Source organism: Mauremys reevesii, linkage group 25 (assembly GCF_016161935.1).
Source record: "Mauremys reevesii isolate NIE-2019 linkage group 25, ASM1616193v1, whole genome shotgun sequence".
NCBI lineage: Eukaryota > Metazoa > Chordata > Testudines > Geoemydidae > Mauremys > Mauremys reevesii.
The window spans coordinates 6,935,365-6,952,711 of record NC_052647.1 but is presented as its reverse complement, the minus strand read 5'-3'; the positions used below and the strand labels follow the sequence as shown (position 1 = coordinate 6,952,711).

The window sequence follows — 17,347 nt, the reverse complement described above, 5'->3', positions numbered from 1 at the left end:
CGGATTTGTTACTCACATTCAGACTTTGCAGTTGTTAAATGGGCCACTGCAGGCTACAACATACCCAGCCTGGTGAAAGTCTCTCTGTCCTGAAGTACCCACAAGCCCCCAGGAGCTGATCGGGTGCTAATCTCACATCAGCAAGAGTTTGCATTCCTGTGAGATCTATCTGTCAGCATTACAGCAATGCCTAGAGGGCCCAATCTGGAAGGAGGATCTATTGCATTAAGTGCTATACAGATATGAACTAAACAGTCATCTCCCCTATGGTGCTCGGTAATGGTTTCGTTTGTATCAGCCCTACAGACTGATGGATTTCCCTCTGCTACTTAAAAAAATAACATTCATAATTCATCTATGGAACTCTCTGCTGCAGGATATAACTGAGACAAAGGGGCCAGCTGGTTTAAAATACACAGCTAGGCATTTATAAGAGTTGTCTTTGAAACTACAGTGGCTACGATAAAACCTCCCACTTGAAGGCAAAAGCTGCTCATTGCATTCACAGACATCTCCATCCCCATCACCAGGAAATGGCACTACAGTAGGCATAGTACAGACAGCTAGCACTGGCCAGCTTCAGTGACGTGACCCAGGACTAGATGGACTCCAGGTCTGTCTCAGTCCAGCAATTCCTGAATTCCCAAGTGCACACATGACAAGGTCGGCCCTGGCTTTGGGGAGATCTTCTGCTGGAAGGACCATTGGCTTATTCTTCTCACTGCGTTTTAAATGCAGTATATTTTTTCACTGTAACTGCATTCTCCCGATTTCCCTATTCTCCCCCCACCTATTCTTAATGCACCCCCCTACCACCATCTTCAACAAATCAAAGCAGTGGAAGCTTTGTACTGACAGATTAGAGCCTCGACTCCACCAGGGAAATATTATAGCAATACCTCTGTTGCAGAGATGGGCTGCCACTGCCATTTCATCACTAAGCACCTTAGACTTCCTCTGAGCAGGGTTAGAAGAGATGGTGCTTAAAACACACCCTAACCAGCTGACAAACCATCTCCACTAGGGCTCTGGTGCTGCTAACACAGGTGACACTGACTCTTGGCTTAAGCAGAAAGGCCTAAAGCTAAGCCTGGTTAAGGATTTTTCCCCGAAAGTAGTAGTATTTGTTTCCTACTCGTAAGGGTGCGGGATATGACATTGTGCATCAACTAGCCTGTCTGAGACTTGCCTGCTAGGAGCACAGATGCCTACAATATTGCAACACCCAGTCTGGGAGCAACAGAACAGGGACTGCTCTTTGAGAGCAAAAACGAAATGTCGTTACCATATGAAACATGCCCCACCCTCTCCCCAGGCAATCAGGCAAACTTCTGAGAACGGGCTAAAAGTTAGAACTGGCTAGCACAGAAGAGTGAGAAGTCTGTGGGCGGTTCACACTTGAATTAACATTGCATTTTTAAAAGGGGCTGCAGAAGGCCTGGTTTGAGTTCAGAGCAGGCAGCATGGGAACTGGGCTCCAGGATGGAGGAAGCTTTCAGATTTTGGGTGATGTCCAGCCGTTAAGTTTTAATCATTCTGTTGGAGTATCTGGGAAACTTGCAGATCATCTCATAGGCTAGGTCTACACTGAGGGGGAGTCGACCTAAGATACGCAACTTCAGCTACGCGAATAGCGTAGCTGAAGTTGGAGTATCTTAGGTGATTTATCTGGCCGTGAGGACGGTGGCGAGTTGAACGCTGCCGCTCCCCCGTCGACTCTGCTTCTGCCTCTCCCACGCGGTGGAGTTCCGGAGTAGATGGCAGAGCGATCGGGGATCGATTTATCACATCTAGTGTAGACGCGATAAATCGATCCCCAATAGATCGATCACTACCAGCCGGATAGACATACCCTCAGGGACTTAAGGAGGTGGCACTGATCTCAAATGTGGAGAAGATACAGCACTAGTTACGTGTTTTAAATAATGAAGATAGATCTCTTCCTCTCCCCACTTGGCAACCCCCAAACCAACCTGGGGATCACAAAATTACAACACAGCCAAGTTTGTCCCTGAGAGTTATAGGTCTAGTTTTCAGAGATGCATCCACCTGCAACTCCAAGTGCAGTCAATGGGAGCTGCAGGGGCTCATGGCCTGTGAAAAGAAGTCTGACCCTCGGGTCATATTCCTACCCACGACAAACTCAGTGCTCAGTGTACAACCTATCTTGAAGGACGATCCATCACTCTCACAGATCTTGGGAGACAGGCCAGTCCTGGCTTACAGACAGCCCCCCAACCTGAAGCAAATACTCACCACACAACAAAAACACTGACCCAGGAACCCATCCTTGCAACAAAGCCCGTTGCCAACTCTGTCCACATATCTATTCAGGGAATACCATCATAGTGTTAGGTAAAAAGCAAGTCCTACTCACCTCTCCAGCACCCGAGTTTGTGCGGAGTGGTGCTCAGGCTCAGAGAGGAGCTCAGAGATCAGACAGAGACCAACAAATCGGGACATTGATCCATCCCTTACTTTCTCACTAGCTAGTAAAAAAGTAAAAGTAAGTTTAATTTTTTGATTAGGTATATTTATAATTAAGTAACAAAAAAAAATTATTAGATCATATCATGCATATCAAATCAAAATCAGATTTCTACAGGAAAAAACAAAAAAAAAAAAAATTGGAGAAGACAAAGAGGAGATGGACTACTTATGGCTACTTATTGGGGGGGGGGAGGAGGGAGGAGTTCGCAGGAGGCAGCTTTTTTGAAAAAAGTCAGACAGAGAGACATGTAGTCTGAGTTAAGTTTCAGTTCATAAAGAGTTCAGACTCAACAATAGGACCTAATCACATCAGCCACACTATCAGAGGCTCGTTCACCTGCACATCTACCAATGTGATATATGCCATCATGTGCCAGCAATGCCCCTCTGCCATGTACATTGGCCAAACCGGACAGTCTCTATGTAAAAGAATAAATGGACACAAATCAGACGTCAAGAATTATAACATTCAAAAACCAGTTGGAGAACACTTCCATCTCCCTGGCCACTCGATTACAGACCTAAAAGTCTCAATATTACAACAAAAAAACCTTCAAAAACAGACTCCAATGAGAGACTTCTGAATTGGAATTAATTTGCAAATTGGACACCATTAAATTAGGCTTGAACAAAGACTGGGAGTGGATGGGCCATTACACAAAGTAAAACTATTTCCCCCCCCTACAGTTCCTCACATCTTCTTGTCAATTGCTGGAAATGGGACATTTTCATTATCACTACAAACAGTTCTTTTTCTCTCCTGCTGATAATAGCTCACCTTAACTGATCACTGTCCTTATAGTGTGTATGGTAACACCCATTGTTTCATGTTCTCTGTATATATATATTCCTACTGTATTTTCCACTGCATGCATCTGATGAAGTGGGCTGTAGCCCATGAAAGCTTACACTCGAATAAATTTGTTAGTCTCTAAAGGTGCCACAAGTCCTCCTTGTTCTTTTTGCTGATACAGACTAACACGGCTGCTACTCTGAAATCAGAGCACATGGTGGAGAGAGATGAATAGAGAAAAATCTAGGCAGGTCTCCTTGGAACACAGCAAGGGGTTACTACAGGAGCTTCTACCTTTGGTAGCTGCAGGAAGGATTCCCAACAGCCTTGAACCAAAAAAGGCATCGTCAGCAGTGAACGCAACAGGAAGCCCGGAGCAGAGATCACGTTATCGATTCTCCCCTGGGTGAAGTACTACAACCACGGTCTGAAATCAATCATCAAAGAGACCTGGATTCTACTCCTTTCTCTGTCACCAACCTTCCCCGTAACCATGGGCCAGTTGCTTCCAATCTCTGTGCCTCTGTTTTCCCTCCCTCTGTCTGTCTGGTCCATAGATTATCTGGGAAGAGGAGGTGTCTTATTATGGGCAGGTCTACACTTAAAACGCTGCACCAGTGCAGCTGGGCCACTGTTGCGCTTCAGTGGAGATGCTACCACGCCAATGTGAGAGAACGTCTCCTGTCATAGTTGATCGAGCTCCATCAGAAGCAGTAGCTATGGCAACGGGGTGCTGGCTACACCAAGGGTTAGGTCAGTGTAACTGCGTTGCTCAGGGTGTGGATTTTTCACACCCTTAAGTGACATAGTTACAGCGATGTAAGTTCATAGTGTAGACCTGGCCTCAGTGTCTGTACATGGTTTAGCACAATGGAGCCCTGATCTCAGCTGGAGCCTCTAGGTGTTACGATAAACACAAATAAGAATAAGCCAATTTACTGAGTATAAAGGTTTTAGGGCCTGATTTGGAGTCGTTCTGAATCTGCCTCAGCTCCCACTGATTTCAACCAGACTTGCAGTTGCTCAGCACCTCAGAAAAAAGGCCTTAAATGCCCATGCAAAGATTACAGGGTTACAAAAACTAGCAGACAGTTTCTCTCCTTCTCCTGCCGCTTCTGCTCATTGCCAGAGCATTATTAATTATTATGAAACAGAGGATTCTTTGCTGCTTCTACAGAACCAGACTAACACGGCTACCCCTCTGATATTATGAAACAGTTCAAAGTTCACAGCGGTGGGGGGGTTCAGTTAGCGCTCTCCCAGCTGGCGGGGAGTTATGGGTATCTGCAGAATTCAGAGGGCAGAGAGTGCCATTTCCTGCGGCTCTCCCCGGAGAGCTGCGAGGGACACTTGGGATTATTTTCACTTTGCATTGAAGCGGTGGAGAAGGTGACAAATTCCTGAGCTTGTGGATTTCTGAAAACTGCCCCCAGACAAGCTGGGAAAGAAAGGGACAGGGACTGTGTCACATGCACCCGGAGGCTCCCCGACATTGTCGCAAAGATAACACACACAGTCTATGCCTCAGGGGCCCTGATGCATAGACTGGAAAGGCTTTAAATTCAAGGGGAACACTACACAAAAATCAGATCAAAACGGCACAGAGGTGCACGTAAGCAAATGGGTCTGTAACCCATCCTTTCCTTTCCCTGCCCCCCACCCCCCGAACCTCCTTCCCAGCCACATCCACAAACAGAAGGGGAGAAAGCCTCTCTCGTTCCTGATGGGTCTCCGTGAAGCCGTGGCTCTGTAAGGATGCGGCCCATGGCTGCTTGCAGGGGGCAGGGAGCGCGTGTTCTGCACTCTCAGCAGATCGGAAGGACTGAGTCCAAGCAGGTGTATTAATAGAAGCTGGGCTCTAGAGGCTAGGGTGGTTTATCATATGCCTCTAAACCCTGGAAACAACAGGAATCTCATGCAGGGGAAGCAGCAGGAGAGATACGGCTGAGCCAGTCAATATCTGAAAACACAAACAGCCGACCCTGGACGTGAGGGACAGACTGGGGGACTTACACCAGAAGGGGGTTGGGCAGAGGCACAGATCAAGAGAGCTTGGATCAGCAAGTGGTTGGAATCAGAGAAATCGATCTCAAACCACCACGACCCTGCAGGCCCCCATGGGATCCCCGTAGGAAAGAAAAGACTCTCCACTGGAGACGGAGCTGGAGACAGAAACCATGCTCATTTCAAGAGCAAAGCAGAGGGACAGTGGAGCAGCCCATTGGGCACAGAAAGGTAAGGGACATCCCTGCTAAATAACTCTGTGCTACAGAGGAAAAGCTGCTAACTGTAACACAGCCAGGGTGCGTTACGCTGCACAGACTGGGCTCACCAATCTGGGTACTGAGAAAGTTTACCCTGAGTCTGGACTAACTGCCTGAGCTTCCTTGCAAGAACCTCAACACAGATCTAGCAGAAGACAGAAGCAACAGCATGTGGTGAAAAGCCACTAGCATGTGTGCAGGGTACGTATCCCTAGCAATGAGACAGGCTAAAATGTTACTAGCAGGATCAAATGGGCACATGCAGTTATTTCTCCTTTTGCACAACTTCTCCCTAGAGATCCCCAGTCACAGGGCCCGCTTGGAGCGGATTAGAAAGCAAGCGTGCGCCATCTGAAATCGAGCCACCTGCTTTGGCCTCTTAACACCAGAGGGACACAAGCAATTATTAACTTGCCAATAATCAGACATATCATGAGCCCAGGGCTTAAAACTCTGCTTGCTGTAACTACTGAAGAGCCCATTGGTGGGGGTAGGGTGAAGCTGTTCTGGTGTAAATGGCACATGCATTACTGTAGATGGACTGCGGTTTTCCAGCAATAGCTGACACTATGACTCAGACTCCAAAGTCCAGGCTGGTGACTAGGAAGGACAAACAGGTGTCTGGGGAGGAGCCAGCTGCCCCACAAGTGAAGACAGGAATTTTCACCTAGGCAGCATTTTTCATCTGAGAATCTCAAAGGTGGGTCAGTATCATTATCCTCATTTCACAGAGGGGGAAACTGAGGCACAAAATGACATACCCACGGTCTCAGTCCTTCAGGGCGGGGCCACAAACAGAACCCAGATCTCCCAACTTCCCCCCCGGCTCTAACCACTGGAAACATTGCTGCTCCCCAGGATGGACACAGCAGAACTGGCACATGCTTCAGAAGAGAGCATCTGGTATGTGGGCTTCTGACAGAGATTGGCTGCTGGGCCCAGCCAGCATGCTCAGTATGTTGAATACTAATCCTCCCAGGACCCAGAGAAGGAGATTCTTAGGGAAGGACAGAATCCAGGCATGGTTGGGGAGAGGCCGGGGCATTCCTATGGACACTGGTTGCAGGGGGATCATAGGCTCAGCACACAGTGTCTGGAACAGTGCGTGCTGCGGGGCAGAGAGCCAAAGCCCTCAGGAAGCTGCGGGCTGCTTCAACCCGTGTTTATTCGGGGAAGGCTGGCCAGCAGTGGAGGGCGTGGCATGTGGTAAAGCGTCAGGCAGCTGCGGTTCAGTGTATGCCGGGAACAGAACCCAGAATCCATGTATAGTCTCAGAACCAGACGCAAGCTCAGCGTGCTCTTGTCTGTGCTTAAGGGTCAGTTACTCCAATTGCTGAACTGGGGCTATTCCCCAGAGAGGAGACAAGGCCCAGGACACAGCCGGGATGGGGAGGGAGTTCTATTTCCCCATTTACCAGGCTCTCTTCTAGTCGACACTGAACGAGATGAGCTGATCATATTCCTGTAAGAAGCACGAGCCATCTCCGTACTGGTGAAAGGTGCAGGGACTTCTGGGATATGGACTGGATCTCATGGCCAGTGCATGTGGGGGCTTTAATACAGGGACAGTCTCGTCCACACAGGGGAAGTTCTCCTAAAGGAGCAGCATTCCCTTTGCTGGGTACCATGGGCTGGACAACGAAGGAACCTTCTGCTGGAGGATTGTAACGTCAGCAGCTAGGAGGTCAGTACAAGGTATAGCTACCACAGGGCAGGAGATGCTCCCGCCTGAAACACAGCTTCACCCCAGCCCCTTTTAGCACGTCGTGTCCCCTTAGGCTAGGGAGTGTGGTGCACACTCAGCGCCCATGCATGGGGCTGTTTGGCCATCAGGAAGCTGCATCTCTAAAAGCCTCATTTACCCTGATCTGCTAGAGCAGAGGGTCCCAGAGGCAGTTCCACTGAACTGGCGACCCCAGAATGGAAGGGGCCCCATCCATGGGAAACCCAGCACTGGGTAAGGCCTGCTTTGGCAGGCTGACTGCAGAGCACCTGTGGAGCTGCTGTTTCTAGGACAACTTTGACAGCTACCAGAAAGGGTGTTCTAACGACGAGGAGAGACACAGCCAGCCACTGTCGCTTTAGTGCTGTGACAACGACCGCTCAGAAGTCGCCTCACTAGCTGTAGCACCAAGCAGACCTTAGCAGCGGGCAGACCTTAGCATCGAGAACCAACCAGAGAAGCTATGACCAATCTATATAAAGTGCTGGGTTCAGGAGACACTTTTTGGTAAATTAACTGGAGGCCAGATCCCCCCTGGAGGAGTCTCCAGCTCTTCCTGCCTTGGAAGCTCCATCATCCATGAGACCCCTCCTGGCAGCAAGGGGGGCTGGTCAAGGCGCCTCTCCAGAAGCAGTCTCAGCAGTCCTTGAGTTGTTCAGAGGCCAGTACCCTAAAAGGGACCTACACTGCAATCACCCTTCTCTAGGTTGCTGGATAGCAGTGGAGTCACGCAACGCTCGATTCCCAAAGCCTCCCTTGCACAGATCCTTCCTTCCACCATTCGATTCATTTTATCACTGGTTGCACCTGTCCCGTAAGAATCTGGTTTTAAGGGGCTACAAAGACCATGCTCCAAACTGAAGAGCGGAGAGAGCGAGAACTCAAAGACTGAATGTGTGGGTGCAAACCCAAATATCTTCCTCCACCAGCAGAGACCCCAGAAAGATCAGCTCAAATGAGGGGAGAGAACAAAAGTTGTAGAAGACAATGAATCCAGTACATTACAGAAAAGGAGGATGGAAAAGTAGGGACTGGGGGTACATGGCTTCTTTAAAAGGAAAAAAAACAGGGTGTTAAATTAACAATAGAAGTTTGGGTCTAATCTACCAGCTTTTCCTGGAAGACCCAATGGATGGAGAACTTGTCAGAGGACTACATCACAAACACCAAGGATGTGAAACCTGAGCACGGAGAAATGATCTGCATTCAGCCCACTGAAAATGTTGCTTTTGCGCAACAGCAATTTAACGTGAAAGCCGAACAAAGAGTGGGAAGTAGTTACCAAAGAACGTTGTTTGGCACCTTCATCCCAAACCCCAACCTGTTCAATGAGAAAGCTCCCAGGTAAGCTCTCTGGTCCTCCGGGAGGACTGCAGCATAAGACAGGAAGAGAAGGCTAGATAGCCATGATATTTTTAGGGGTGGGGGGGAACACTAAGTGGGAAAAATAACTTGTTAGATAAACTTTCAAAGAAGCAAACAAAGGCACGAGCCCAACTCCCTCCCAACCATCCCCACCTGCAGATCCCTGTTAAGCGACTCATCAGAAGAATGTAGCGGAGCTGTTTATAAGGAAGATCCTACAACATGGCCATGTTAGTACAGGCCTGATGCCAGCAAACAGTGGGCTCTGCAGCCTTCAAAGCACTAAAGGAAGGGCCGCTGGACTTCAGCTCTTTCCTACTAGCCTTTGCTAATGCCAATGGGACGCGCATTGCAAAATCCACAAGCCCCAAAGGGCATGGAGCAGAAAGCAGGGAAGTGACACACACCAAAAATCCTTGTCTGTGAGAGCCAGTCACGGCCCACAAGGCAGAGAGCTGCAGCAGGGGCCACTCCCTCTGTACAGGGTGAGCTCAGAGACAGGAGACCTCTTCTGGGGCAGACTCAGCCCCTTCCCCCCTTCAAGGGTAACCACATACAGCACTGGAATGTGGGAACTTTATCCCTTAACTCCTGCTAACTGGGAACATAAACAGCCTCAGTCTGTGCCTGGCGATCAGATGCTCCTTGAACTTCTGAACCTCAGAAATCCCCTCCCCTGCGCAGAGCAAAGGCCCGGGGACTGTTTCCAAGGCAGACACCGCCCTGTAATCTGTTCCACCTTGTGAGGTGTAACGAGCAGCACAGTTCTCCATTCCATTCGCTCAGGGCCCACGATAGCGTTTTTCACTCTGACTCAAGTTTGCTTCTCCTCCCTCTGTGCTCAGCCCCCATGTGGAAAGCGACGACCACGCTATGATCTCAGTTACATCATTGCAAATCCACTGGAGCCAGCAGGATGACACTAGATTTACACCTGCATAAGTGACAGCAGAATCTGGCCCACGTTACACATACGCAGCCTGTACAAACTTGGTACTTGGGATCAGATTTACAGCACGCTGGAGGTGTTTGGGGACTTGCAGTGATCTATATCTTGGCAGGTGGATGGCACTTATCCCAGACATATATTGGCAGTGAGAGTTATTTTCCCATCCCCTGTGGGTGCGTTTGAAATAGCAGCAGGGTAAGAGGAAGAGCTACAGACACCCACGTTAGTTCTGAAAACTCGTCCATTAGAACAGGAGAAAAGAAAGTTATTTTTAGAGGGCAAAAGCATCATAGAGCAGTAGAATCATTAGCCAGTGGAGTGAGGAAGATGTTTGAGAAAATACCTGATACAGAAAAGACTTGTGCTGGAATTATCTTTATAAAAGAACATAAGAACAGCCCTGCTGGGTCGGACCAATGCTGCATCTACCCCAGTAGCCTGTCTTTTGACGGTCAGACAGATAGTTTCTGACAGGGTGGATAAAAATCAATGATTTTTAAAATATTTTTTTAATCCAATTTTTTTTATTTAAATTGGATTTTTTTGATAAAATGCTTTTTGAGGAAAAAACCTATCTAAAGATAGTTTTAATTAAGATACATCATAGCTCAAAGATCTCTCTCATCATGGAAAAGGGATTATAAATTCTAATTCTATAGTATGAGACAATATATTCATGTCACGTTTAAGAAAAGTTTTGTAAATGAGTTCCAATAGTTCATGGATTAGGGACACAATGTTACGGGGTTCCAGGGGCTTCTGCACAGATTATTTAGGTTAATCTTTCTATCTACCCAATGGGACTCAGTGCTCAGTCTAGAAGATACCATCAGAGATGCTTAGTTTTGCAGTTCTCAAACTGTGGATTTGTGTCTCCAGAGGTAACATGCTTGTTAACAGCAAAAATGTTTTTAAATAAATCAATAATATATAGAGGTGAGAAATAACAGACCTCAACCCTATTGTCCCTCTGCAAATTTGTGTACACAGAGTCAATTCTTTACATCGCTCTGTAAGTGCAAAGTTTCAAAAAGTTCAATGAATAGAAGATTGTTGGGGGCGGAATAGATCAGGATAAGGAGAAGAAGTCTGGAGATTAACATGAGAAGTGAGGGACATATGCTTGTTTTGTTAAAATATTATGTTTGCTGTTGAAGAAAAAAATCCAGAATACATAACGTTGTTGTTTTAGTTAAATAAAACAATTTAAATGTCTGTCTGGTGATGTTCTCCTCCTAATACAACATGGCAAGAAAATCCTCCAAATATTGATGATGAATTGGAGGTAGTTCACCTCCCAGTGACTTCATAAATATCTGCTTCAATTACCTTTGGTAAATGAAATAACAAAACAATCATTCATTTTCTGATATAGCTGTAAAACTCATCTGAAAGGTTTTAAAAATAAATCACTGTTTAAAAATGCATAGTGTGTACCTCCTAAAAATGAAACCTACATCTCTTTGAGTTGTGAAAAATATGTATTAAGGTTATAACAACCAACACAAATGCACTTTTATGTAGAAAACCATGATTAAATCGAGTCTTCCTGACTAGTGATTTAAATCAAATCCACCCTGGTTGCTAAGGGCACAAGGAAGGGATGAGCTTGGGGCTAACGTACAGGAGTACGTCAAGACTGCTAGGTTCTACTCCCAGTTTTGACATTGATCAAGTCCCGTCACCTCTCTGTGCCTCAGTTTCTCCCTCTGTAAAATGGAGGTGGTAATACTGAACTAGCTCAAAGGGTTGAAGTTTAATTCATTAACGGTTGCGAAGTGCTTTGAAAGCATTATTGCAGGGCCAGATTTTCAAGAGCTGTTACTGTGACACTACGCCCCCATATTCTTTTTAGAGATATTGTTTTATATATGATATGATTATGGCATAACTAAGATGTGTTCTGTGCAAGATGGGTGATCTGAGAGATCACTGGAAAGGTTATGATTTACTGAATATGATTATCCTATTTGTATGCATGTATCAGTTTTGTATCTGAAGTCAGGAATATTGTCTATGCATCTATTACAAATGTGTTTACCTTGGGAACGCCCACTCCACAGAATGCAATCAGTCTGGACCACGGGTTGGGAAGAGCCATTAGGGAAAACAATAGGTCTTTGAAGATGCTAATCTCCCACCTTCCTGGGATGCTGGGAACAGCCTCTGAGCTATGGCAGCAGGGACATCTGACCAAGTCACCTGGTACTGGACTCCATGATGATACGAGTGTTTTTCCACTGACTGGGGGTGGGAATCACACTGTTGGGATTATTTTTTCCAATGTGCATTATTTTTCACTTATCAGTGTTGAATTTCATCTGCTATTTGGTTGTTGCCCAGTCACCCAATTGTGTGAAATCCCTTTGTAACTCTTCGCACTCAACATTGGACTTAATTGTCTTGAGTAATTTTGGATCATGTGCAAACTTTGCCTCTTCACTATTCACTGCCTTTTCCAGATCATTAATGAATATGTTGACCAGCCCGGGCCCCAGTACAGATCCTTGGGGGACCCTGCTGTTAACCTCTCTCCATTATGAAAACTGGCCCATTTATTTCTACCCTTCATTTCCTATCTTTTAACCAGTTATTGATCCATGACAGGACCTTCCCTCTTATTTTATGACTGCTTAGTTTCCTTAAGAGCCTTTGTCAAAGACTTTCTTAAAATCCAAGTACATTATATCCCCTGGATCAGCCTTATCCACATGCTTGTTGACTCCCTCAAAGAATTCTAATAGACAGGTGAGTCATGACTTCTTTACAGAAGCTGTGTTGACTCTTCCCCCAACAAATTGTGTTCACCTATGCATCTGATAATTCTGTTGTTTACTATAGTTTCAACCAATTAGCCAGTGACTGCAGTTAGGTTTACCGGCCTGTAATTATCAGGATCTCCTTTTGAGCCCTTTTTAAAAAATCAGCCTTATGTTAGCTACCTTCCAGTCATTTCATACAGAGGCATGTTCCAGTGATAGGTTACATACTACAGTCAGTAGTTCGCAATTCTGCATTTGAGTTCCTTCAGAACTCTTGGGTGAATACCATCGGGTCCTGGTGACTTTTATTACTATTTATCAATTTGTTCTAAAACCTCTGCTATTGACTCACCAATGTGGGGACAGAACTTCAGATCTGTTGCCCAAAAATGAGAGCTCTGATGTGGAGATCTCCCCTACGTCCTCTGTAGTGGCCTTGTTTGTATTCCCTGAACACTCCTTTAAAACCTTGGTCATCTAGTGGCCCCACTGCCTTTTTGGCAGGCTTCTGTTTCTTAAAAAAATTCTTACTGTCAGTTTTTGCATCTTTAGCAAGTTGCTTCTCAAATTCTTCCTTCCCCTGTCTTCTTATACTTTTACACATCCCCTGCCAGAGTTTGTGCTCCTTCCTATTATCCTCACCAAGATCTGAGTTCCAAGTTTTAACAGGTGCCTTTCTGGGTATGTCTACACTGCAGTTAGACACCCATGGCTGGCCCGCGCCAGCTGACTCGGGCTCACAGGGTTCAGGCTCATGGAGCTGGTTGTGGTGTAGACTTCCAGGCTCAGGCTGCCCAGAGCTCTGGGACTCTCCCACTTGCAGGTCCTAGAGCTGAGGCTCCAGCCCGAGCCTAAACATCTGTAATTAAACAGCCCCTTAGCCCAAGCCCTATGAGCGTGAGTCAGTTGGCATGAACCAGCCGCAGGTTTTTAACTACTGTTAGACATACCCATAGCCTCTAACAGCCTTCAGTACTCGGCTGTTTAGCCACGATGGCATTTTTTGGTCCTCTAAGTCTTTTGTGATTTGGGGTATACAGTTAGTCTGAGCCTCTATGATGGTGTTTTTAAATAGTCCCATACTGCTGTGACAGCTCCTTTTAATTTCTAACAAGCGTCCTCATTCTTGTACAGTTCCCCTTTTTAAAGTTAAACCTTACCGTAGTGGGATTTTTTGGTATCATCCCCCCTACAGGGATGTTAGATTTAACCACTTTATGGTCACAATTACCAAGTGGTTCAGATGTAGCCGCTTAGACCAGATCCTGTGAATCAAGAATTACCTCTCCCTTTGTGGGTTCCCAGGACTAGCTGCTCCAGGAAGCCGTCATTTATGGTGTCTAGAAATTTTCTCTCTGCATCACGCTTTAAGGGGACATTTACCCAGTCAATATGAGGCTAGTTGAAGTCACCCGTTATTACGGCACTTTCTGCTTTTGTAGCCTCTCTAACCTCCCTGAGCATTTCACAATCATTGTCACTCAGTCTCCTCCGTAAGACCAGACTCCTTTCCCGCTGAAGTCCTGTCCTGTACTGTCTTGAGTTCTTATTTTTTAGAGCCAGATTCTCCTTTCATTTACACCCTGCAAAATCTGGTGCAACTCCATCATCTCCAGCAGTTACCAAAGATTAAGAAAGCAGAATGTGGCTCTCGGATTTGCACTGTATCTTTCTAGCTGCACAAAACATCATGTGCAAAGTTTACAGGACCACAGGCCAGAGTTCAGCACCCAATGTGCTCGCAACCCCGTGTGCTGAGTGCTTTCAAAAACCAAGCCCCTTATTTTGGTGCCTCAATTGAATCTTGGTTTAAAAAAAAAAAATCATCTGGCTCCACATAAGTCATTAATCCAACCCCTTAAATTGCCCTGTGGTTATTGCAACTGACAGCAGAGCTTGATTTTGCATGAAGTGGCAGTGGCAGCTCTTTTAGACTGTGCTTTATGATGTTTATTTAATAGCAGTGCTGGCTCTCAATTTATAGCAAGCAACAGGTGTTTGTCTTGGCAGAGCTTGGGAGCTTTGCCTGGGAGCAAAGCACAGTTACACGACTCTGCAGAGGGCAGCAATAATGGAAACCCCGGCACAAACCTCAGCCAGAGACATCTTCTGACAAGAGGGTCTTTCTGAGCAATCACATAACTGATTGTGGAAAGAGTCCTGAAGTCCATGGTAAGCAAGGGGTGGGGAGACATCTTATCTGATACTTATCTGGCCCTGTTACCATGGTACCCCAGCATCTCACAATCTTTAATGTATTTATCCTCACGGTCCACCTGTGAGGCAGGGCAGTGCCATTAACTGAGACACTGAGAGACTAAGTGACTTATCCAAGGTCATGCAGAAAGTCTCCAAAGTTCTCGGCTAGCACCTGCCACTGCTGGACCACCGATGCTCAGGATGATTTCAGTGGGCACCATGGCAGGGCAAGGGAAAAGGGTGCCTGCCTCTCCAACTGGCCTCTGCTGACAGGAGAGGACTGGCTCAAGGACACTTGCAGAAGTTGGGGGGTCTCAGGTGGGAGAGAGCAGCAGGTTAACATGTAACAGGCTTTGGGGAAGGATGCGTTCCGATAGGCACATGTGCTCAGCCAGCCAGTCGTCAATTTCACCAGCCAGCAGCTCCTTTAGGGGGTATGAAAACCAGAACAAACAGAGCCAGCAGAGATGGGCCCTGGAACAGGGGCAGTCCTGGTGTTCAGGGAGACACTGGGCTCAGAGGCTTTGTAAGATGTCAGAATCCAGGCGTGACTAACATATGGAGATATACCTATCTCATAGAACTGGAAGAGACCCTGAAAGGTCATTGAGTCCAGCCCCCTGCCTTCACTAGCAGGACCAAATACTGATTTTGCCCCAGATCCCTAAGTGGCCCCCTCAAGGACTGAACTCACAACCCTGAGTTTAGCAGGCCAATGCTCAAACCACTGAGCTATCCCTCCCACCTGTATTTTGGAATTAGGCAGCTGTGTCCACTCCCAGCTTCAGCCGCACCCTGCTTTCTATGGAGCCACTGATCCCAAGTGGTGCAGATAACCAAAAGCACGATTAAGTTGCAACATAAAAAAAACCAAAAACCCAGGCTCATCTCTACAGTTTACATAAATGCTTATCAAGCTGGGCTCCTGTTTCAGGAGGGCTTTTATTGCTAAATACCATGCTAAGCCAGGGCAGGATAGGACCTAACTGAAAATAGAATATAGCAAAAAACATCTGATTGGCATCAAACAGCCAACAGCACCCTCTTGCGTCCACATGAATGACCTAGTGCTAAAGGGACTCCAACACCCTCATCTGGATCTGAGGAGTAATTACACGCTAACCTTCCCATCACATCACTGAAGTAGTAGCACCACTACAGGCAAGGCAGAGATATTCTTGGCTGGTGCTGCAGTACATAAGACCCCCGCTGTGGTAGGCACTCTACAGACACAAGCAAGAGACAATCTCTGGCATGGAGCACTTATGAAACAGCCAGTGACACAAGGTCCAACATTTTAAATTATAACAACTAGCTTTTTATATAACTTACAGAAATATGGAAACATTTTCTTTTAAAGTGCAAACAACTGTTTTAAGAATGGTTTCAGAGTGGTAGCCATGTTAGTCTGTATCAGCAAAAAGAACAAGAGTTCTTGTGGCACCTTAGAGACTAAAATGTATTTGGGCATAAGCTTTCGTGGGCTAAAACCCACTTCATCAGATGCATGCAGTGGAAAATACAGTAGGTAGATACATATACAAAGAGAACATGAAAAAATGGGGGTTGCCATACCAACTATAAGGAGACTAATCAATTAAGGTGAGCTATTATCAGCAGGAGAAAAAAAAACTTTTGTAGTGATAAGCAGCAAAGAGTCCTGTGGCATCTTATAGACTAACAGACGTATTGGAGCATGAGTTTTCGTGGGTGAATACGTTGCGTCTGATGAAGTGGGAATTCACCCACAAAAGCTTATGCTCCAATACGTCTGTCTATAAGGTGCCACAGGACTCTTTGTTGCTTTTTAGAGATCCAGACTAACACGGCTACCCCCTCTGATACTTTTGTAGTGATAATCAGGATGCCCCATTTCAAACAGTTGACAAGAAGGTGTGAGTAACAGTAGGGGAAAAATTAGCATGGGGAAATAGTTTTTCATTTGTTAGCCTCTAAGATGCCACAAGTACTCCTCATTCTTTTTGTTTTAAGGATGTGCATCACCGGTGGTGTTTGCAACCCAGCCATTGCTCCTAACCACCTGAAGGTGAAAGGGACTATATGAACAGCACAGACTGATTTAAATCACTTTTGTTGTCTGAGCAGCAAGAAAAGCAAAGGAAACAGAATAGAGACAAGCAGGGGCGGCTCTACGAATTCCGCCGCCCCAAGCAAGGCGGCGCACCGCGCTGCTCGCGCTGCCGGGCGCCGGTCCCGCGCCTTCGCGGGACCTCCCGCAGACGTGCTGCTGGTCCCGCGCCTACGGTGGAGCTTCCGCAGGTATGCCTGCGGGAGGTCCACATGAGCCGCGGGACCAGCGCACCCGCCGCAGTCATGCCTGCGGGAGGTCCGGTTCTCCCGCGGCTCCGTTGGACCTCCCGCAGGCATGACTGCGGAAGGTCCGCTGGACCCGCCTGCCGCCCTCCCATTAAAATGCTGCCCCACGTGCGCGCTTGGCGCACTGGGGTCTGGAGCCAGCCCTGGAGACAAGTGCAATTTAATAAACTCTTCCAGGAGGAAGTAATAACAATGAGGAAAAGACCTTTCTGGTTACAGCACTTATTTAGAAAAAACAATTGAGAGTGTATCCCTCTCATTTACCAAATTCAAGGTCTCTCTGCTAGGAATAAGCACTTGAAGTTTACCAACCCCCTGCCGGCAGGTTGATTAACAAGGCACCCTCCCCTCTGCCTGCAGTTCCAGGGTCAGCAAGAGGATCAGAGATGAAGCATGGACAGGAGCAGAGCACTGAAGGCAACCACAGAAAGGGACGTCACTTGATCTTTATTTGCTGTGGGGCAA

General features: G+C 46.8%; 2 protein-coding genes across 3 annotated transcripts in view; one reads left to right on the top strand and one right to left on the bottom strand.

The window, feature by feature from the left end:
* The window catches only part of LOC120391382 (adhesion G protein-coupled receptor E5-like), a 1,047,477-nt gene that overhangs the window by 111,455 nt on the left and 918,675 nt on the right, over positions 1 to 17,347 (top strand). The gene's annotated exons all lie outside the window — the stretch shown is intronic.
* The window catches only part of TECR (trans-2,3-enoyl-CoA reductase), a 45,042-nt gene that overhangs the window by 20,876 nt on the left and 6,819 nt on the right, over positions 1 to 17,347 (bottom strand). The window lies entirely within an intron of this gene.